The 24,196-nt window shown below is 37.5% G+C and overlaps 1 protein-coding gene across 6 annotated transcripts in view; it reads left to right on the top strand.

Annotated features, from left to right (window-relative positions):
• Nucleotides 1-24,196, top strand: part of NBEA (neurobeachin) — a 672,120-nt gene that overhangs the window by 239,474 nt on the left and 408,450 nt on the right. The gene's annotated exons all lie outside the window — the stretch shown is intronic.

Below are 24,196 nucleotides of genomic sequence, written 5' to 3'. Positions count from 1 at the left end.
TGTAAAATAGCTTTCTCCATTCTGCATGTTATTGAAACAAAACAAAAATAGACAAGCCATATGTTATTCCCATGAATACTAATATTGCCATTTCTACGTAGATAAGTTCACAAGCAAAAGTTCATCACACTATATACTTTAAGTACTTATATTCCCAATATTTGTTCAAATTGTTTATAGAGACATTTCTTTGGGGGAATCACTCTTTGCTTAAAACTTTTTATTTATTATATATACTGAAAAAGTTACAAGTATAATGACATTTGTGTAGATTGATCACCTGTGCACACACTCTCAGTGAACAACATGGATAATATTTGTGTTTTTTCCCAATGTTACCTTCATTCTGATGATATTTATTGAAGTTTAAATTTATGTCTATGGAGTCAAATAATACAAGCTATTGTGCTTTATTTTCTGTTTTGAGAAGACTGATCTGGACTATTTTTCAGCTCCTTCACTTTTCACTCCCTTTTTTTCCCTCATGATTAAGCCTTTTAGAAAATTCTGAACTAGCTCTTTGGCCTCTCTCTTCTTCATCTTCGATAGTTCTTCAGTTCAAAGCCATAGCCCTTCTTTGAGAATTGTATAATTTCTTCATTGGACTTGTCTCTAGTCTGTTACTGATGACAAAATTTTAAGTAACACTATTATATAAAATAATAAAATAATGTAATGAAGTATAATTTATATTTAATATAATATATTCATATAATAAATCTTTTCTAATAGAGCCAATATAATGATTTTTCTTTCTAAAAATTTCTAATAAATTCCTATAGTTTTGTGAACAAAGTTAAATGTCTTAATTGTGGCAAGAGTACTCTGGTTCTGACTTTCCTGGATTACTACAATCATCTCTTAAGTGATTTTCTCACCTCTTGTCTTGTTAATCTTTGTTCTTTTTTTTTTATAGTTTTGCTGAAGTTCATTTTAAAATATAAATGAAGTTATGTCTCTTTTTAACATAAAACATTTCTCATAACATTTACAGTAAAATATCACAACCTTCGTAACTTCATTTCATGTAGTTCTTGCCTTTGCTCACTATGCCACAATCAAACTAACTTAGTTCTTTAATTATGCCAAGCACTTTCCTGCCTCGTGATCTTTGTTTGTTGTTCTAAGTTTTGGCTCTCTTCCCTATATTTCATATGACTGGAGAGTACTCATTCTTCAGGTGTCTGGTTAAAGGTCATCGCCTCCTCACAGAAGCTTTCCCTACTACCATAGCGAAGTAGCTTCCACCCACAATAACCTTATTTTCTATCATAGCATCCTTTTTATTTCCTTTCTTGAATTTATACAGTTTATTTATTTGTTTAATTGTCTATTAGAATGTGTGCTTGAAGAAGGTAATCCCTAACCCTAGCATGACACTTGGAAGTTAATACAGTTAGAAAGATGGTAACGATAACCCTGTATACGAGACAGCAAAAGAGACACTGATGTAGAGAACAGTCTTATGGACTCTGTGGGAGAGGGAGAGGGTGGGATGATTTGGAAGAATGGCATTGAAACATGTATAATATTATATATGAAACAAGTCACCAGTCCAGGTTCCATGCATGATACTGGATGCTTGGTGCTGGTGCACTGGGACGACCCAGAAGGATGGTATGGGGAGGGAGGAGAGAGGAGGGCTCAGGATGGGGAACACATGTATACCTGTGGCGGATTCATTTTGACATATGGCAAAACCAATACGATATTTTAAAGTTAAAAAATAAAATAAAATAAAAATATTTGTCAAGTAAATGAGTAAGCCAGTGAGAATGCTAAACACTTTTTTTTTAAGTTTAATACTGATGGTAGACATAAAATGTATTTAATTAATAAACACTAAAAACAGAAAATAAATTTTTATTGATGACATGTCCTAGTTGCGATTGAAGTTTTATGGTAATTATTTCACATTAGGTTTGAAACAACATTAATATTTAAGTGAACTTAAACATAAATACATTGTATAGTTTTCCTCTAACAATTTATTTTCAGGGAAAAGAATTATTTTTAATAATTAGGGTATTGTGCTAAATAATTTATAATTAGGGAATTGTGCTAAATAAGGGTATTGTGCTACTTGTATAAGAACAGATGTATAGCATAAGCAGTTGATAATCAGGCTGAAATTTGTGTGAGTATCTCATATATGATGAGTATAACTTTTCTAACCAAATTTAAGGAGAAGTATTTGGCAAAAGGTAGGATTAGCAAATGAGGTAGCCAATTGAAAAAAATTTAATTTATATGCTTATTTCATATGTCATGCTAAATAAATTCTGCATGTATTAAAATTCAGCAATCCCACTGCTGGGCATACACACTGAGGAAACCAGAAGGGAAAGAGACACGTGTACCCCAATGTTCATCGCAGCACTGTTTATAATAGCCAGGACATGGAAGCAACCTACATGCCCATCAGCAGATGAATGGATAAGAAAGCTGTGGTACATATACACAATGGAGTATTACTCAGCCATTAAAAAGAATAGATTTGAATCAGTTCTAATGAGATGGATGAAACTGGAACCTATTATACAGAGTGAAGTAAGCCAGAAAAAAAAACACCAATACAGTATACTAACGCATGTATATGGAATTTAGAAAGATGGAAACAATAACCCTGTATACGAGATAGCAAAAGAGACACCGATGTATAGATCAGTCTTATGGACTCTGTGGGAGAGGGAGAGGGTGGGGAGATTTGGGAAAATAGCATTGAAACATGTATAATATCATGTATGAAACGAGTCGCCAGTCCAGGTTCGATGCACGGTACTGGATGCTTGGGGCTGGTGCACTAGGATGACCCAGAGGGAGGGGAGGGGAGGGAGGAGGGTGGAGGGTTCAGGATGGGGAACACGGGTATACCTGTGGCAGATTCATTTCAATATTTGGCAAAACTAATACAATATTGTAAAGTTTAAAAATAAAATAAAATAAAAAAAAAAGTAAAAGAAAAAAATAAATAAAGCTAAAAAGGAAAGTGAACATCATTCAAGAAAATTAAAATTAATATTTTAAATAAGAAAAGATGTTTTAAATCATAACATCAAAATATGAAGTTGTAAAAATACAGCTAAAAAGTTTTATCTCTCTGCATCTCTAAAAATATTAACAAAATTAAAAGAAAAAATGCAAACAGAAAAAATTTATATTTATTGATAAAAGTTAATAAATAAAAGCTTTAGTAAATAAAAAGTTCTTGCAGATCAATTAAAAGAATGTATCATAGTGATGAAAAAATATTAAAAAAGAAAACTAAACAGTTAACACGCAATGTAAGTACAAATAAGATTTATGTAAATCTGCTATTAATCATTACAGCATTGTTAATCGGCTATACTCCTATATAAAATAAAAGATTTAAAAAAAAGTAAAAAGTCTACTAATAATCAATACATTTATGTTGAAGCAAAACTGCACCATAATTTTCTTTTTTTTTTTTAATTTTATTTTATTTTTAAACTTTACATAATTGTATTAGTTTTGCCAAATATCAAAATGAATCCACCACAGGTATACATGTGTTCCCCATCCTGAACCCTCCTCCCTCCTCCCTCCCCATACCATCCCTCTGGGTCGACCCAGTGCACTAGCCCCAAGCATCCAGTATCGTGCGTCGAACCTGGACTGGCAACTCGTTTCTTACATGATATTTTACATGTTTCAATGTCATTCTCCCAAATCTTCCCACCCTCTCCCTCTCCCACAGAGTCCATAAGATTGTTCTATACATCAATGTCTGTTTTGCTGTCTCGTACACCGGGTTATTGTTACCATCTTTCTAAATTCCATATGTATGCGTTAGTATACTGTATTTATGTTTTTCCTTCTGGCTTACTTCACTCTGTATAATAGGCTCCAGTTTCATCCACCTCATTAGAACTAATTCCAATGTATTCTTTTTAATGGCTGAGTAATACTCCATTGTGTATATGTACCACCGCTTTCTTATCCATTCATCTGCTGATGGACATCTAGGTTGCTTCCATGTCCTGGCTATTATAAACAATGCTGCAATGAACATTGTGGTACACGTGTCTCTTTCCCTTCTGGTTTCTTCAGTGTGTATGGCCAGCAGTGGGATTTCTGGATCATAAGGCAGTTCTATTTCCAGTTTTTTAAGGAATCTCCACACTGTTCTCCATAGTGGCTGTACTAGTTTGCATTCCCACCAACAGTGTAAGAGGGTTCCCTTTTCTCCACACCCTCTCCAGCATTTATTGCTTGTAGACTTTTGGATAGCAGCCATTCTGACTGGTGTGAAATGGTACCTCATAGTGGTTTTGATTTGCATTTCTTTGATAATGAGTGATGTTGAGCATCTTTTCATGTGTTTGTTAGCCATCTGTATGTCTTCTTTGGAGAAATGTCTATTTAGTTCTTTGGCCCATTTTTTGATTGGGTTGTTTATTTTTCTGGAGTTGAGCTGTAGGAGTTGCTTGTATATTTTTGAGATTAGTTGTTTGTCAGTTGCTTCATTTGCTATTATTTTCTCCCATTCTGAAGGCTGTCTTTTCACTTTACTAATAGTTTCCTTTAATGTGCAGAAGCTTTTAAGGTTAATTAGGTCCCATTTGTTTATTTTTGCTTTTATTTCCAATATTCTGGGAGGTGGGTCATAGAGGATCCTGCTGTGATGTATGTCAGAGAGTGTTTTGCCTATGTTCTCCTCTAGGAGTTTTATAGTTTCTGGTCTTACGTTTAGATCTTTAATCCATTTTGAGTTTATTTTTGTGTATGGTGTTAGAAAGTGGTCTAGTTTCATTCTTTTACAAGAGGTTGACCAGATTTCCCAGCACCACTTGTTTGTCTTTAATCCATTGTATATTCTTGCCTCCTTTGTCAAAGATAAGGTGTCCATATGTGCATGGATTTATCTCTGGGCTTTCTATTTTATTCCATTGATCTATATTTCTGTCTTTGTGCCAGTACCATACTGTCTTGATAACTGTGGCTTTGTAGTAGAGCCTGAAGTCAGGTAGGTTGATTCCTCCAGTTCCATTCTTCTTTCTCAGGATCGCTTTGGCTATTCGAGGTTTTTTGTATTTCCATACAAATTGTGAAATTATTTGTTCTACCTCTGTGAAGAATACTGTTCGTAGCTTGATAGGGATTGCGTTGAATCTATAAATTGCTTTGGGTAGTATACTCATTTTCACTGTATTGATTCTTCCAATCCATGAACATGGTATATTTTTCTCCATCTATTAGTGTCCTCTTTGATTTCTTTCACCAGTGTTTTATAGTTTTCTATATATAGGTCTTTAGTTTCTTTAGGTAGATATATTCCTAAGTATTTTATTCTTTCCGTTGCAATGGTGAATGGAATTGTTGCCTTAATTTCTCTTTCTCTTTTCTCATTATTAGTGTATAGGAATGCAAGGGATTTCTGTGTGTTGATTTTATAACCTGCAACTTTACTATAGTCATTGATTAGTTCTAGTAATTTTCTGGTGGAATCTTTAGGGTTTTCTATGTAGAGGATCATGTCATCTGCAAATAGTGAGAGTTTTACTTCTTCTTTTCCAATTTGGATTCCTTTTATTTCTTTTTCTGCTCTGATTGCTGTGGCCAAAACTTCCAAAACTATGTTGAACAGTAATGGTGAAAGTGGGCACCCTTGTCTTGTTCCTGACTTTAGAGGAAATGCTTTCAATTTTTCACCATTGAGGATAATGTTTGCTGTGGGTTTGTCATATATAGCTTTTATTATGTTGAGGTATGTTCCTTCTATTCCTGCTTTCTGGAGAGTTTTATCATAAGCAGGTGTTGAATTTTGTCAAAGGCTTTCTCTGCATCTATTGAGATAATCATATGGTTTTTAGTGTTCAATTTGTTAATGTGGTGTATTACATTGATTGATTTGCGGATATTGAAGAAGCCTTGCATCCCTGGGATAAAGCCCACTTGATCATGGTGTATGATCTTTTTAATGTGGTGTTGGATTCTGATTGCTAGAATTTTGTTAAGGATTTTTGCATCTATGTTCATCAGGGATATTGGCCTGTAGTTTTCTTTTTTTGTGGGATCTTTGTCAGGTTTTGGTATTAGGGTGATGGTGGCCTCATAGAATGAGTTTGGAAGTTTACCTTCCTCTGCAATTTTTTGGAAGAGTTTGAGCAGGATAGGTGTTAGCTCTTCTCTAAATTTTTGGTAGAATTCAGCTGTGAAGCCGTCTGGACCAGGGCTTTTGTTTGCTGGAAGATTTTTGATTACAGTTTCAATTTCCGTGCTTGTGATGGGTCTGTTAAGATTTTCTATTTCTTCCTGGTCGAGTTTTGGAAAGTTGTACTTTTCTAAGAATTTGTCCATTTCTTCCACGTTGTCCATTTTATTGGCATATAATTGTTGATAGTAGTCTCTTATGATCCTTTGTATTTCTGTGTTGTCTGTTGTGATCTCTCCATTTTCATTTCTAATTTTGTTGATTTGATTTTTCTCCCTTTGTTTTTGATGAGTCTGGCTAATGGTTTGTCAATTTTATTTATCCTTTCAAAGAACCAGCTTTTTTTTTGTTTTGTTGATTTTTGCTATGGTCTCTTTTGTTTCTTTTGCATTTATTTCTGCTCTAATTTTTAAGATTCCTTTCCTTCTACTAACCCTGGGGTTCTTCATTTCTTCCTTTTCTAGTTGCTTTAGGTGTAGAGTTAGGTTATTTATTTGACTTTTTTCTTGTTTCTTGAGGTGTGCCTGTATTGCTCTGAACTTTCCCCTTAGAACTGCTTTTACCGTGTCCCACCGGTTTTGGGTTGTTGTGTTTTCATTTTCATTCGTTTCTATGCAAATTTTTATTTCTTTTTTGATTTCTTCTGTGATTTGTTGGTTATTCAGCAGCGTGTTGTTCAGCCTCCATATGTTGGAATTTTTAATAGTTTTTCTCCTATAATTGAGATCTAATCTTACTGCATTGTGGTCAGAAAAAATGCTTGGAATGATTTCTATTTTTTTGAATTTACCAAGGCTAGCTTTATGGCCCAGGATGTGATCTATCCTGGAGAAGGTTCCATGTGCGCTTGAGAAAAAGGTGAAATTCATTGTTTTGGGATGAAATGTCCTATAGATATCAATTAGGTCTAACTGGTCTATTGTATCATTTAAAGTTTGTGTTTCCTTGTTAATTTTCTGTTTAATAGATCTATCCATAGGTGTGAGTGGGGTATTAAAGTCTCCCACTATTATTGTGTTATTGTTAATTTCTCCTTTCATACTTGTTAGCACTTTTCTTACGTACTGTGGTGCTCCCGTGTTGGGTGCATATATATTTATAATTGTTATATCTTCTTGGATTGATCCTTTGATCATTATGTAGTGACCTTCTTTGTCTCTTTTCACAGCCTTTGTTTTAAAGTCTATTTTATCTGATATGAGTATTGCTACTCCTGCTTTATTTTGGTCCGTATTTGCATGGAAAATCTTTTTCCAGCCCTTCACTTTCAGTCTGTATGTGTCCCCTGTTTTGAGGTGGGTCTCTTGTAGACAACATATGTAGGGGTCTTATTTTTGTATCCATTCAGCCAGTCTTTGTCTTTTGGTTGGGGCATTCAACCCATTTACGTTTAAGGTAATTACTGATAAGTATGATCCCGTTACCATTTACTTTATTGTTTTGGGTTCGAGTTTATACACCGTTTTTGTGTTTCCTGTCTAGAGAATATTCTTTAGTATTTGTTGGAGAGCTGGTTTGGTGGTACAGAATTCTCTGAGCTTTTGCTTGTCTGAAAAGCTTTTGATTTCTCCTTCATACTTGAATGAGATCCTTGCTGGGTACAATAATCTGGGCTGTAGATTATTTTCTTTCATCGTTTTAAGTATGTCTTGCCATTCCCTCCTAGCTTGAAGAGTTTCTATTGAAAGATCAGCTGTTATCCTTATGGGAATTCCCTTGTGTGTTATTTGTTGTTTTTCCCTTGCTGCTTTTAATATTTGTTCTTTGTGTTTGATCTTTGTTAATTTGATTAATATGTGTCTTGGGGTGTTTCTGCTTGGGTTTATCCTGTTTGGGACTCTCTGGGTTTCTTGGACTTGGGTAATTATTTCCTTCCCCATTTTAGGGAAGTTTTCAACTATTATCTCCTCAAGTATTTTCTCATGGTCTTTCTTTTTGTCTTCTTCTTCTGGAACCCCTATGATTCAATGTTGTAGCGTTTAATATTGTCCTGGAGGTCTCTGAGATTGTCCTCATTTCTTTTAATTCGTTTTTCTTTTATCCTCTCTGATTCATTTATTTCTACCATTCTATCTTCTAATTCACTAATCCTATCTTCTGCCTCTGTTATTCTACTATTTGTTGCCTCCAGAATGTTTTTTTAATTTCATTTATTGCATTATTCATTATATATTGACTCTTTTTTTTATTTCTTCTAGGTCCTTGTTAAACGTTTCTTGCATCTTCTCAATCCTTGTCTCCAGGCTATTTATCTGTAATTCCATTTTAGTTTCAAGATTTTGGATCAATTTCACTATCATTATTCGAATTCTTTATCAGGTAGATTCCCTATCTCTTCCTCTTTTTGTTTGGTTTGGTGGGCATTTATCCTGTTCCTTTATCTGCTGAGTATTCCTCTGTCTCTTCATCTTGTTTAAATTGCTGAGTTTGGGTGTCCTTTCTGTATTCTGGCAGTTTGTGAGTTCTCTTTATTGTGGCGTTTCCTCACTGTGTGTGGGTTTGTACAGGTGGCTTGTGAAGGTTTCCTGGTTAGGGAAGCTTGTGTCGGTGTTCTGGTGGGTGGTGCTGTATTTCTTCTCTCTGGAGTGCAATGAAATGTCCAGTAATGAGTTATGAGATGTCTATAGTTTTGGGGTGACTTTGGGCAGCCTGTATCTTGAAGCTCAGGGCTGTGTTCCTTTGTTGCTGGAGAATTTGCTTGGTATGTCTTGCCCTGGAACTTGTTGGCCCTTGTGTGGTGCTTGGTTTCAGTGTCGGTATGGAGGCTTTTGATGAGCTCCTGTCAATTAATGTTCCTTGGAGTCAGGAGTTCCCTGGAGTCAGGGTTTGGACTTAAGTCTCCTGCTTCCGGTTATCGGTCTTATTTTTACAGTAGTTTCAAAACTTCTCCTTCTATACAGAACCATTGATAAAACATCTACATTAAAGATGAAAAGTTTCTCTACGGTGAGGGTCACTCAGAGAGGTTCACAGGGTTACATGGAGAAGAGAAGAGGGAGGAGGGAGTTAGAGGTGACCCAAATGAGATGAGGTGAATCAGTGGAGAGAGTGGGCTAGCCAGTAGTCACTTACTTATGTGCACTCCACAACTGGACCACTCAGAGATGTTCACGGAGTTATACAGAGAAGAGAAGAAGGAGGAAGGTGACAGAGGTGGCCAGAAGGATAAAAGGGGGGAATGAAAAGGAGGGAGACAGATCCAGCCAGTAATCAGTTCCCTAAGTGTTCTCCACCGTCTGGAACACACAGAAATTCACAGAGTTGGGTAGAGTAGAGAGGGGTTAGGGAGGAAACACAGGCGACCTGGTGGAGAAAAAGGAGAGTCCAAAGGGGGAGAGAGCAGTCAAGCCAGTAATCTCGCTCCCTAGTGAAAAATGGGTCCTGAAGATTGGGTTCTTAAAGGTACAAAATTGGTAACAAATACATAAAAGCAAAAATTAAAAAATCTAGAGTAGAGTTTGGAATGTCAAAAATACGATGTTAAAGAAAAGAAGAAGGAAAAGAAGGAGAGAAAAAATGAACAAACAAAAACAAACAAGGTCGCGAAAATTATAAAGAAAGTACAGGTACAAAATTGATAACTAATACCAAAAAGCAAAAATTAAAAATGTAGAGTAGAGTTTGGAATTTCAAAAATACAATGTTAAAAAAAAGAAGAATAAGAAAAATAAAGAGAGAAAACAAACAAAAACAATGTCACAAAAATTATAAAGAAAATACAGGTACAAAATTGATATCAAATACCAAAAAGCATAAATTAAAAATCTAGAGTAGAGTTTGGAATTTCAGATATACAATGTTATATAAAAGAAGAAGAGAAAGAAACAGAGAAGAAGAAAAAAAAAAAGTCACAGAAATTATATAAAAAAAACTGTAGGTACAAAATTGATAACATATACCAAAAAGTGAAAATTAAAAATCTAGAGTAGAGTTTGGAATTTCAAAAATACAGTGTTAAAGAAAAGAAGAAAAAAAAAAAAAACAAGTCAAAAAATTATAAAATATATATATATGAAGTTTTCTGAAGAAAAAAAAATAGGGTCTTTTTTTTTTTTTTGCAAAGTAATAGGTTATGAAAGTGAAAATTAAAGGAACAATAGAGGACTTAAATTTTTTTTTTTAATTAAATAAAGAAAGAATGATCGTAAAAATAATAAAAATATGTCTAGGACTTTCTTGGTTTTGTTGTGGGTGTTGTGGGTTCAGTTCAGTTTTGGCTAGTTCCTTGGTCAGACTTATATTTCTCAAGATCTATAGGCCCCTTCCTATGTAGTCCGTAGTAACCACAGGGTTTTGATCTATTGCCTGTAGCTTCCAAGGCATTTCCCTCTGTTATATCTTCTTCTGTTTGCTAGTCTCTTCAGTATCTGGTTTCCGCCCTGACACAAAGTGGACGGTGGAAGACACTTTTTTTTTTTTTTTTTAGGCTTACTTGTTCAGTCACACTGTGGGGAGGGAGGGAGGGATGCTGCAAACAAATAACACTGGCGTGGGCTCGCAGTACCTCAGCCACCCTGGGTCTGCCCCCGCTCACGGCACGTGTAGCCACCCTGCCCACACTGCTCGGGCTCTAGGTTGTTCCGCCAGGAACAATCCGAGGCCGGTCCTGGGTTGCATGCACCTCCCAGGTCCAAGCCGCTCAGGTTCAGGCACTCGGGTAGTCCTCAGAGGCGCAGACTCAGTTGGGCCTGCGTTTTGTGCTCTTCCCAGGTCCGAGCAGCTCAGGTGATGAGGTGTTTGGCGAGTGCCAATGCTGCGACTTATCGCCTCCCCGCCACTCGGTTATCTGGGTGTAAAACCGGTGCACCTTCTCAGGCAGATGTTGACCGTCCAGACCCCCAAGAAGTTTAATTAGCAAAGAAGCCTGCTTACAGTTTTATAGATAATGTCTCTCTGGGGCTGCGATTGCCCCCTTCCGGCTCTGGCTGCCTGTCACCGGAGGGGGAAGGTCTGCAGCCGGCTATCTCTGTTCAGTCCTTTGTTCCGTGCGCGGGCCTGGCGGTCTTAGGTTAGGGCTGGCTTTTCGCGTGGTAGATATCCCACAGTCTGGTTTGCTAGCCCAAATTATTTTGCTCAGATAGTGCTCAGGGTATTCAGGCCAGATTCTTACTCTCAGCGATGCAGCCCGCGCCGCGCCTCCCTGCCCAGCCCCTGCTTGCTAATGGCGGATGCAGGGGTCTGCGCCGCTTCTCCGCTGGGGGAGTTACTGTAGGGCTCGCAATCTGCGAGTTTTAATTGTTTATTTATTTTTTCTCCCTGTTATGTTGCCCTCTGTGCTTCCAAAGCTCGGCACAGATTCGGCAGTGAGAAGATTTCCTGGTGTTTGGAAACTTCTCTCTTTTTAAGATTCCCTTCCCGGGACGGAACTCCGTCCCTCCCTCTTTTGTCTCTTTTTTTTTGTCTTTAATATTTTTTCCTACCTCCTTTCGAAGAGTTGGGTTGCTTTTCTGGGTGCCTGATGTCCTCTGCCGGCATTCAGAAGTTGTTTTGTGGAATTTACTCGACGTTTAAATGCTCTTTTGATGAATTTGTGGGGGAGAAAGTGTTCTCCCGTCCTACTCCTCCGCCATCTTGGCTCCTCCCCCCATAATTTTCAAATTGGGTAAAATTTTGAAGGGTAAGAATGCAGATATGTGCATTTTACATAGCATAAAAATATTCATAATCCTTAACCCACTAATTATACTCTTAGAATTGTATACAAAGGAAACAGTGAAGGATATGCCAACAGTTTATATGCAAATATTTTTACCACGCAGTTTTTATTTAATTAATACCTAGAAATTAAACTCATATTTTTAAATAAATAGTTACATTCAAGTTCTAATTACATGTTGATGTCAGATACACTATATATTTTATATTATTTAGAGGTGAAAATTATGTAATTTTCAGTTACTCCTAGCAAATATTTTTCCAAAACTTCTACTCTTTAAAATAAATGTCTGCTTTCGATATTAGTAAAGGAAGCCAACAAAAGCCTGCCACCTCTTTTTTTTTTAATCTTCTAATTTAATCTTTCTTTCCGTTTACTTTAAGATTTATTCAGTATATATTTGCTGAATAAATAGTTTCCTGTTACATACTAGGTATTGGAGATACATAATAGTGGGCACTAAGTTTTTATCTTTATGAAGGTACCATTCTTGTGAAAGAGATAGACTTTTAGAAACCACACAATTAAATAATATAATTGCAAGCTATGTTGTACTCTAAAAAATAAAATTTCACAGTATTATGAGCCTTGGTACATCAGATGTTAAAAAATCTGCCTACAATGAGGAGACCTGGGTTCAATCCCTGGGTTGGGAAGATCCCCTTGAGAAGGTAGTGGCTACCCACTCCAGTATTCTTATTCCATGGATATAGGAGCCTGAACTTCTACAGTCCATGGGGCCACAGAGTCAGACACGACTGAGTGACTAACGCTTTCATGAGACCATACAAAAGAAGAAACCTAATTTAATTTAGAAATAGAGGAAAACAATAGAATGCAAAAGATGAGAGATCTCTTCAAGATAGAGATACCAAGGGAACATTTCATGTAAAAATGTGCACAATAAAGGACAGAAACACTATCGACCTAACAGAAGCAGAAATATTAAAAAGAAGTGGCAAGAATACACAGAAGAACTATACAAAAAAAAGCCTTAATGTCCCAGGCAACCATGATGGTGTGATCACTCACCTAGAGCCAGATATCCTGGAGTGCAAAATCAAGTGGGCCTTAGGAAGCATCACTATGAACGAAGCTAATGGAGGTGATGGAATTCCAGCTGAGCTATTTCAAATCTAAAAGATGATGCTGTGAAAGTGCTACACTCAATATGGCAGCCAATTTGGAAAACTCATCAGTAGCCACAACCCTGGAAAAGGTCAGTTTTCATTCCAATCCCAAAGAAGAGAAATGCCAAAGAATGTTCAAACTACTGCACATCTGCACGCATCTCACACACTAGCAAAGTAATGCTCAAAATTCTCCAAGTGAGTCTTCAACAGTACCTAAACTGATATCTTCCAGATGTTCAAGCTGGATTTAGAAAAGGCAAAGGAACCAGAGATCAAATTGCCAACATCCATTGGATCATAGAAAAAGCAAGAGAGTTCCAAAGAAACATCTGCTTCATCAACTATGCTAAAGCCTTTGAGTTTAGCCTTTGTGTGGATTACAACAAACTGGAAAATTCTTCAAGAGATGGGAATACCAAGCCATCTTACCTGCCTCCTGAGAAATCTGCATGCAAGTCAAGAAGCAACAGTTAGAACTGGACGTGGAACAACAGACTGGTTCCAAATCAGGAAGAGTACATCAAGGCTGTTATATGCAGAGTATACATCATAAGGCATGCTGGGCTGGATGAAGCGCAAGCTGAAATCAAGATTGCCAGGAAAAACATTAATAACCTCATTAATAACTGGGTCTTACTGAACTAAAACCAGGGTGTTTTCAGGATGGTATTCCTTTGGAACGTTTTAAGGGAGAATCTGTTTCCTTCTCTTTCCTAGCTTTTAGAGGCTGCCTATATTTTGATTCCAAAATCACTGCAGTTGGTGACTGCAGCCATGAATTAAAAGATGTTTGCTACTTGGAAGAAAAGCTATGACCAACCTAGACAGCATATTAAAAAGCAGAGACATTACTTTGCTAACAAGGGTCCATCTAGTCAAAGCTATGGTTTTTCCAGTAGTCATGTATGGATGTGAGAATTGGATGATAAAGAAAGCTGAGCGCTTAAGAATTGATGCTTTTGAACTGTGGTGTTGGAGAAGACTGTTGAGAATCCCTTGGACTGCAAGGAGATGCAACCAGTCCATCCTGAAGGAAATCAATCCTGAATATTCATTGAAAGGACTGATGCTGAAGCTGAAGCTCCAATCCTGTGGCCACCTGATATGAAGAACTGATTGATTGGAAAAGACCCTGATGCTGGGAAAAATTGAAGGCAGGAGAAGAGGACAACAGAGGATGAGATGGTTGGATGGCATCACCGATTCGATGGACATGAGTTTGAGCAAGCTCCGGGAGTTGGTGATGAGTAGGGAAGCCTGGAGTGCTGCAGTCCATAGGGTCACAAAGAGTCGAACACGACTGAGCAACTGAACTGACTGAATTTAAGGTTCAAAAAAAGCCTCAAGGAAGCAATATTAAACTTTGAAACGAAGGATGAATATGTGGCTGCGTTTTCTGAGGAATTCCTTGGCATATTTTGCAAACATATGTGAATGGAACACAAGAATGAAGGGAAAGAGAATCATTCCATGAATTTATATAGATAGGCAGGAACTAAAACATGTAGGGCTTGCAAGATTGTGGTTTTTAAACTAAGCAGAGGAGTGTTGCATTAGTGTTCTATTGCTGCCATAACAAATTACCACAGACTTACTGACCTGAAACAACACAAATTTATTATTTTACATTACTGTAGATAAGAAGTCTAACATGGACTTCTAACTGGACTAAAATCACGACGTCCTCAAGACTACATTCCTTTCTGGAGGCTCTTGAGGAGATCCATTTTCTTTGTCTTTTCCAGCTTCCCAAGGCTACTCATATTCTTTGGTTTATGGCCTTCTTCCTTCTCCCTCCATGTTTGAAACCAAGAACAGGGCATCTTTCAGACTGTTCTGGAGTCACATCTTCCTCTTGGCACAACCAGGAAAGACTTTCTGCTTTGGAGTTTGATTGAGTCCACCTGGGTAATTCAGGATGGTCTCTTCGAAGCCCTTACATTGAATGTAAGGTAATATTCACAGGCTATGGAGAGTAGGATGTGGATATCGTTGGAAGGGAGGGAGCATTGTTCTGCCTACTACAAGTATCATATAATTGTACAAAGTATTCTGAGTACAGTGAGGGAATAGAAGAGCAGGGAGGAAAACTGACGAAACCAATTGGAGGCTGTTGCTTTCTACGTAAGAAATGCTGTGGCTTAGAATGAGGGTGGTGGCAGTAGAGATTAAACAGGAAGGTAAATAAGAGACATATTTTGGAAGTAAAATTTGATAGGATATGATAACAGATTGGATGTGGCACATTAGGGTATGTGATGTTCTCAAAGATAATACCTGGCTGTTTAGGAGATACTGATCTGCATATAAAGAGGCCAAAGCTAGGGGAACTGAAGATCAAAAGAGAATAACTGGTAGAGTGGTTGGGCTCTGTATTTTCTTTTCTCTTTGGCATTCTGCTAATTTTTATGCAGTTTACCTCAGTTCAGTTCAGTTCAGTTCAGTCGTGTCCCACTCTTTGCGACCCCATGAAATGCAGTATGCCAGGCTTCCCTGTCCATCACAAACTCCCGGAGTTTACTCAAACTCATGTCCATTGAGTCGATGTTGCCATCCGACCATCTCATCCTTGTCATCCCCTTCTCCTGCCTTCAGTCTTTCCCAGCATCAGGGTCTTTTCCAGTGAGTCAGTTCTTTGCATCAGGTGGCCCAGAGTATTGGGGTTTCAGCATCAGTCCTTCCAATGAATATTCAGAACTGATTTCCTTTAGGATTGACTGGTTGGATCTCCTTGCAGTCCAAGGGGCTCTCAAGAGTCTTCTCCAACACCGTAGTTCAAAAGCATCAGTTCTTTGGTGCTCAGCCTTCTTTATAGTCAAACTCACATCCATACATGACTACTGGAAAAACCATAGCTTTGACTAGTTGGACCTTTGTTGACAGAGTAATGTCTCTGCTTTTTAATATGTTTTTCAGATTTGTCATGGCTTTTATTCCAAGGAACAAGTGTCTTCTAATTTCATGGCTGCAGTCACCATCTGCAGTGATTTTGGAGCTCCCCCCAAAAAAGTCTCCTACTGCTTCCATTGTTTCCCATCTATTTTCTAGGAATTGATGGGACCAGATGTCATGATAATAATTTTCAGAATGTTGAGTTTTAAGCCAACTTTTTCACTCTCTTTCACTTTCATCAAGAGGCTCTTTAGTTCTTCTTCGTTTTGTGCCATAAGGGTGGTGTCATCTGTGTATCTGAGGTTATTGATAATTCTTCCAGCAACCTTGATTCCAGCTTGTGCTTTATCAGGCTGGAATTTCACTTGATGTACTCTGCATATAAGTTAAATGAGCAGGGTGACAATGTACAGCTTTGATGTACTCCTTTCCCGATTTGGAACCAGTCTTTTGTTCCATGTCCAGTTCTAACTGTTGCTTCTTGACCTGCATACAGATTTCTCAGGAGGCAGGTCAGGTGGTCAGGTATTCCCATCTCTTGAAAATTTTTCCGTAGTTTGTTGTGGTCCACACAGTCAGAGGCTTTGGCGTAGTCAATAAACCAGAAGTAGATATTTTTCTGGAACTCTGTTGCTTTGCAATGATCCAACAGATGTTGGCAATTTGATCTCAGGTTCCTCTGCCTTTTCTAAATCCAGCTTGAACATCTGGAAGTTCACCGTTCATATATTGTTGGAGCCTGGCTTGGAGAATTTTGAGCATTACTTTCCTAGTGTGTGAGATGAGTGCAGTTGTTTGGTAATTTGAACATTCTTTAGCGTTGCCTTTCTTTGTAAATCGAGTGAAAATTGACCTTTTTCAGTTCTATGGTCCCTGCTGATTTTTCCAAATTTGCTGGTATACCGAGTGCAGCACTTTCACAGCATCGTCTTTAAGGATTTGATATAGCTCAACTGGAATTCCATCACCTGTGCTAGTGTTGTTCGTAGTTATGCTTCCTAAGGCCTACTTGACTTTGCATTCCAGGATGTCTGGTTCTAGGTGAGTGATCACACTATCATGATTATCTGGATCATGAAGGTCTTTTTTGTCGAGTTCTTCTGTGTATTCTTACCACCTCTTCTTAATATCTTCTGCTTCTGTTAGGTCCATACCGTTTCTGTCCTTTATTGTGACCATCTTTGCATGAAATGTTCCCTTGGTGGCTCTCATTTTCTTGAAGAGATCTTCCCATTCTATTGTTTTCCTCTATTTCTTTGCATTGATTGCTGCGGAAGGCTTTCTTATCTCTCCTTGCTATTCTTTGGAGCTCTGCATTTAAATGGGTGTATCTTTCCTTTTCCCCTTTGCATTTAGAGTCTCTTATTTTCTCAGCTGTTTGTAAAGCCTCCTCAGACAACCATTTTGCCTTTTTGCATTTTTTTTTTCTTTGGGGATGGTCTTGATCACTGCCTCCTGTACAATGTTATGAACCTCCGTCCATAGTTCTTAAGGTACTCTGTCTATCAGATCTAATCCCTTGAATCTATTTGTCACTTTTAGTGTATAATTATAAGGGATTTGTTTTAGGAGCAGTAACCCCACAAGAGGCTGATGCAGACTTGCCTGTGAGTGTCCAGGAGTCCCTTGTGGAGGCGTGGGTCAACGGTGGGTGCTGCAGGGTCTGGGGCACTGAGTGTGGCAGTGTGTGCATGGACCTTTTGAAGGAGGTTGTCATTATCTTCATTACCTCCACCATAGTTTGGTCTCAGGTCAGACAACAGGGAGGGAACATAGTCTGGCCCATCAACAGAAAATTGGATTAAAGATTTACTGAGTATGGCCCGCCCATTAGAACAAGACCCAGTTTCCCCCACAGTCAGTCTCTTCCATCAGGAAACTTCCTTAAGCCTCTTATCCTTATCCCTCAGAGGACAGACAGATTGAAAACCACAATCACAGAAAACTAATCAAACGTCACATGGACTACAGCCTTGTCTAGCTCGATGAAATTATGAACCATGCCCTGTAGAGCCACACTCAAGATGGATGCATCATGGAGGAGAGTTCTAACAAAACGTGGTCCACTGAAGAAGGGAATGATAAACCACTTCAGTATTCTTGTTTTGAGAACCCCATGAACCATATGAAATGGCAAAAAGATATGACACTGAAAGATGAGCTCCCCAGGTCAGTAGGTGCCCAATATGGAAGGGCACCAATATGGATAAGAGTGGAGGAATAACTCCAGAAAGAATAAAGAGACAGAGACAAAGCAAAAACAACACCCAGTTGTGGATGTGACTGGTGACGGAAGTAAAGGAATCAGTGAACTAAAATAGACTGGAATGGGCGAATTTAACTCAAGTGACTATTTTATCTACTACTGTGGGCAAGAATCCCTTAGAAGCCCTCGCAGTCAACATAAGAGTCCGACATGCAGTTCTTGGGTGCAAGCTCAAAAACAACAGGATGGTCTCTGTTTGTTTCCAAGGCAAACCATTCAGTATCACAGTAGTCCAAGTCTATGCCCCAGCCAGTCATGCTGAAAGAAGCTGAAGTTGAAAAGTTCTATAAAGACCCAAAAGACTTTCTAGAACTAACACCCAAAAAAGATGTCCTTTTCATTATAGGGGACTGGAATGCAGAAGTAGGAAGTCAAGAGATACCTGGAGTGACAGGCAAATTTGGCCTTGGAGTACAAAATGAAGCAGGGCAAGGGTAACAGAGTTTTGTCAAGAGAACACGCTGGTCATAGCAAATACCCTCAATCCAACAATACAAGAGAAGACTCTACACATGGACATCACCAGGTGGTCAATACCAAAATCAGACTGATTATATTCTTTGGAGCCAAAGATGGAGCAGCTCTCTACAGTGAGCAAAAACAAGACCAGGAGCTGACTGTGGCTCAGATCATGAACTCCTTATTGCCAAATTCAGACTTAAATTGAAGAAAGTAGGGAAAATCACGGGACCGTTTATATATGACCTAGATCAAATCCCTTACAATTACACAATGGAAGCAGTTTACCTAATTTGCATTTAATATAGTAAAAGATCCAAGTATGTTACATACAGATTTTTAGTTCATTTTAAATTACTCGAATGTGAATAGTTTACTTCATATTGCTATATGAAAATCAAATAATTAATCTTAATGTAATTTTTAGTCCTGTACTAGCAAGAAGCTGTATGTTCGTTTCATGTTATTACTTTTAAGGTTGTTTGGAAAATAGCAACTTGAGTAATTGAAAAAGTAAGAAATATAGAAACACTTCATACATCACTGTAAAACAAGAAATTTTTTTTGGAGGAAGGAGTGTGACAAATGAGGTCACCATGTAGAGAGTATGTCATTTGCTGGACTTAACCCCATATTTTCCAAAATGCATTAGATGAAGTCATTAGGTTCAATGGAAATCAATGAAAGACAGTAAGAAAAGGAGGCATCTGGCACGCAACTGCTTGTTTCTGACCAGGTTAAGATCACTTAGGCTGGGAATGTTTCTCCTTTGTGTACTGACATGGCCTATTGCTATAGAAACTGTTGAGAACTACTGAAAAATTACAAGTCTCCTGTCAGTAATACAACTTGCACAGCTGCAATCATTTATACTTTGTGTGCTGCTCAAGCATGGCTTCTATTGAAATCACTTGGGTTAAATTCTCAAAGTACCACAGTGTGGAAAGAATCATTTTGGAAACGTGGATTTTAAGCTGAAGTTTATGCTATCTTCTGAGAGCATGTTCTGTAAAAGGTTAATGAATAACAGGAAATCAAGGTAGGTTTTCTGAATACTGACCTGTGGGTGGCACTAGTGAAAAAGAACCAGCTTGTTAATGCAGGAGAGTAGAGAAACACGGGTTCAGTCCCTGAATCAGGAAGATCCCCTGAGAAGGGAAATCAGCCCACTCCAGAATCCCATGGACAGAAGGGCCTTGCTGGCTTCAGTCCATGAGGTCACAAAGAGTCAGACGCAATTGAAGTGACTTAGCATGCATGCCTGACTTGTTTTCTATTTGCAGTTATTATTATAAAATTTTTCACTGGTGTTTATTTTCATTTCTACATGAATAACATCACAAATTATGCTTTACAAAACCTATGTATTTGAATAGAATTCTTATGAAATATCTAAATTACTGCATCTTTTTGAAATAATTCTGTTATCATTTACAGTGAAAATAAAATTAAGGTTGTTATCATTGTGTAAGTATTTTGATATGGTATGGACCTAACAGAAGCAGAAGATATTAAGAAGAGGTGGCAAGAGTACACAGAAGAACTATACAAAAAAAGTCTTAGTGGCCCAGATAACCACATTGGTGTGATCACTCACCTAGAGCCAGACATCCTGGAATACAAAGTCAAATGGGCCATAGAAGCATAACTACGAACAACACTAGTACAGGTGATGGAACTCCAGTTGAGGTATATCAAATCCTTAAAGACGATGCTGTGAAAGTGCTGCACTCAATATACCAGCAGATTTGGAAAACTCAGCAGTGACCACAGAACTGCAAAATGTCAATTTTCACTCCAGTCCCAAAGAAGGACAGTGCCAAAAAATGTTCAAATACTGCACAATTGCACTCATTTCATATACTGGCAAAGTAATGCTCAAAATTCTCCAAGCTAGGCTTCAACAGTACATGACCCAAGAACTTCTAGATGTTCAAGCTGGATTTAGAAAAGGCAGAGGAACCAGATATCAAATCCCCAGCATCTGTTGGATAATAGAAAAAGCAAGAGAATATCAGAGAGGCATCTACTTCTGCTTGATTGACTATGCTAAAGCCTTTGACTGTAGGATCACAACAAACTATAGACAATTCTTAAAGAGATGAGAATGCAAGACCGCCTTGCCTGCCTCCTGAGAAATCTGCATGCAGGTCAAGAAGCGACAGTTAGAACTGGACATGGAACAATGGACTGGTTCCAAATTGGGAAAGGAGTCTGTCAAGGCTCTATACTGTCACCCCGTTTATTTAACTTATATGCAGGGTACATCATGCCAGATGCCAGGCTGGATAAAGCACAAGGTGGAATCAAGATTGCCGGGAGGGATGCCAATCACCTCAGATATGCAGATGACACCACCCTTATGGCAGAAAGTGAAAAGGAACTAAAGAGCCTCTTGATGAAAGTGAAAGAGGAGAGTGAAAAACCTGACTTAAAATTCAACATTCAAAAAACTAAGATCATGGAATCCGGTCCCATTTCTTCGTGGAAATAGGTGGGAAAACAGTGGAAACAGTGAGAAACTTTCTTTTCTTGGGCTCCAATATCACTGCATGTGGTGATGGCAGCCATGAAATTAAAAGACTGCTCGCTCCTTGGAAGAAAAGCTTTGACCAACTTAGACAGCACATTAAAAAGCAGAGACATTACTTTGCCAACAAAGGTCCATCTAGTCAAGGCTATGGTTTTTCCAGTAGTCATGTGTGGTTGTGAGAGTTGGACTATAAAGAAAGCTGAGCGCCAAAGAATTGATGCTTTTGAACTGTGGTGTTGGAGAAGACTCTTGAGAGTCCCTTGGACTGCAAGGAAATCAAATCAGTCCATCCTAAGGAAATCAATCCTGAATATTCATCGGAAGGACTGATGTTGAAGCTGAAACTCCAATACTTTGACCACCTGATGCGAAGAAATGACTCATTTGAAAAGACCCTGATGCTGGGAAAGATCCAAGGCAGGAGGAGAAGGGGACAAAAAAGGATGAGATGGTTGGATGGCATCACAGACTCAATGGACATGAATCTGGGTAAACTCCGGAAGTTGGTGATGGACAGGGAGGCCTGGTGTGCTGCATTCCATGGTGTAGCAAAGAGTTGGACATGACTGAGTGACTGGACAACAATAATATTTTGACGCATCATCTGAAAATATTTTAATATTCAAATTTAATAAACTTTTAATTGTTTTATAATCAAGAAGTCAAGATTTACATTGAAGTTCTATGTATCAATCTACTGAGTTATTAATTTTAATTGTCTAGTGAGAGAGTCTATTGAACAGAAAAGCAAAAAGCTCTATAGATAGTAGAAAGAAATATTTTTATATGGTACTTTATGAACTCAAATCAAAGATTTTATGTTCTTAGATATTTTATATGCTAACAGAATGCTTGTATTTTAGCCTGAGTTGAAAAGTTTACTTTTTTGTCTAGCTCTTGATGTGAAACACATCATAAGATTCTGAAACACGTTTAGAGTAAAACCAAACCTGTAGACCAAATCTATAAATGAGCTAAATTTAGACTAAGTTCTATCCTTGACTGAATGTTTGTGGCAGTTGAACTCTGTAAGAAAATTTAGCCCAGGCTAGTAGCTATTCCGCTGTGATATTTTATTGTTAGAGTTCTGTTTTGTTTCTCTGTTTACATTCTCTGTTTTACTAGTATAGGAATGTCACTACTGCTATTTAATTCCGTCCTGATTTTTTTACTGTAACTGTTTTCTCTCCGTGAATGTATAGTCTATAGATTAAACATAAATTTAGTAAATTCAGTAGTTTCTGTAAGAGTGGAAATAACTGGCTTAACCACCTTCTCATTCTGTATTCCTAGGTAATTTCAACAGTTTTCAAAGTCTGAGTTACCACCTCTGGTTGAATGAGCCCCAAATACGTAGCTATAGTTTTCTTGACTTCCAGATATCAATGTCCCAGAGATTCTGCAGACTCAATTCATTCAAAATTTAATTCATTATCTTCCTGAACAACTTGCTTCTTTTTCACGTGCTTTTTTGGTTAGTGAGATACCCCCCCCTTTTTTTTTTCTTCTTCAGCTTGATACTCCAGAAGCATCTTGATTCTTTATTGTCCTTCTTATTCCTGATATAGTTTTTCTACTTTGTCTTAATCGTCTGTCACAAGGATTTATTTAAGAATGTGAAATTATTATGTTTACCTCTTACCCTTTTCCTTCTCTACTGCTTTGCCAGAAATACTACTGAAATTTTCTGACTTCTTAAAAATACTTTATGCAGTTAAGTTTTAACCTTGAGAACAACTAAGAGCAACCTGTCTTTCATTTTGTTCATCCAGTGTCTTAATACTATTATCATATTCTACAAAGTAGTAATAAAGCCCTTGCCTAAGCAAGCAAGCAAAACTAAAATCTATTTCATAAATATGAGGAAAATTACAGTATATCATGGACTTGTAAGAGATGTATATTTTTAATTTCTTTGTCCAATAAAATTCTAAACAAATAACAGCAGCAAAACACCTAAGGTTAGTTTTATAGAACTTACAAATGTTAATTTCAAAGAGATCAAAATAATTTAGTTTGCCCTTCTTGTTTTATAAAGAATAACTGTTAGTTAGTTAAGTAGTACAAATAGCTACCATTTACTAAATATCTATTTTATGCATGAAGTGCAAGTAATCTACATATGTATCTTATTTTCTGCTTCAGCATAACTTTATTAAGTTAAATACTATTACTATTTCCATGATACTTTAAAAAAGTATTTATTTGACGGTGTGTGCATGCTCAGGTGTGTCCAACTCCCTGACCCCATGGACTATATAGCCCGCCAGGCTCCTCTGTCCATCGGATTCTCCAGACAAGAATACTGGAGTGGATTGCCAGTCCTCCTCCAGGGGATCTTCCTGATCCTGGGATTGAACCCATGTCCCCTGCATTGGCAGGCAGATTCTTTAACACCGAGCCACCTGTGAAGCTGTTGTTTGATGGCACTGGGTCTTAATTGCCTCCTGGGTCTCTTCAGTCTTTGTGTCATGCGGGATCTGTAGTTGTGGTGCTCAGGATCCTTTTTTTTTTTTTTTTTGCAGCATGTGGGATCTATATAGTTCTCTGACCAAGTATTGTTCCCAGGTCTCCAAGATTGGGAGTGTGGAATCTTAGCCACTAGACCACCAGGAAATTCCTCCACTATACTAGATTAGATAAATTTTTCAACGTCATCATTTAGAATTTGGTAAAATTTTATTATAGTGGGCTTTGTATAATGAGATTTGATAAGGATTTAAGATTTTAAAAGATGTTTTTCTTTTTATCTATTTTAATTGGTAATACTATATATGTTTTCATACATATATATTTGTGATTCGATTTCCACATATTGAAATTTATGTTTATTCATAGAGAATCATCATGAATATTCCAAAATAATTGTTCTTAAAGGCACATATAGGTTAAATTCTCAAGGCTCACTATTCTATTATTAAAGCATTTATCCTTTTGAACTAATCATTTGACATGCTTTTTGCAACTAACTCTTAGAATTTTATGTATTACACATAATTTTAAAAAATACCTTTAGTTTAAAATTTTCAATTAGTTATTTCATTACTGGTTATTGCAATACCGAAAACGATATAAAAATGGC

The sequence above is a fragment of the Bos mutus genome, chromosome 12 (genome assembly GCF_027580195.1).
Source record: "Bos mutus isolate GX-2022 chromosome 12, NWIPB_WYAK_1.1, whole genome shotgun sequence".
In the NCBI taxonomy this organism is placed as follows: Eukaryota; Metazoa; Chordata; class Mammalia; order Artiodactyla; family Bovidae; genus Bos; species Bos mutus.
Note: the sequence above shows the minus strand (reverse complement) of the source record. Positions and strands in the feature narration are given on the sequence as shown.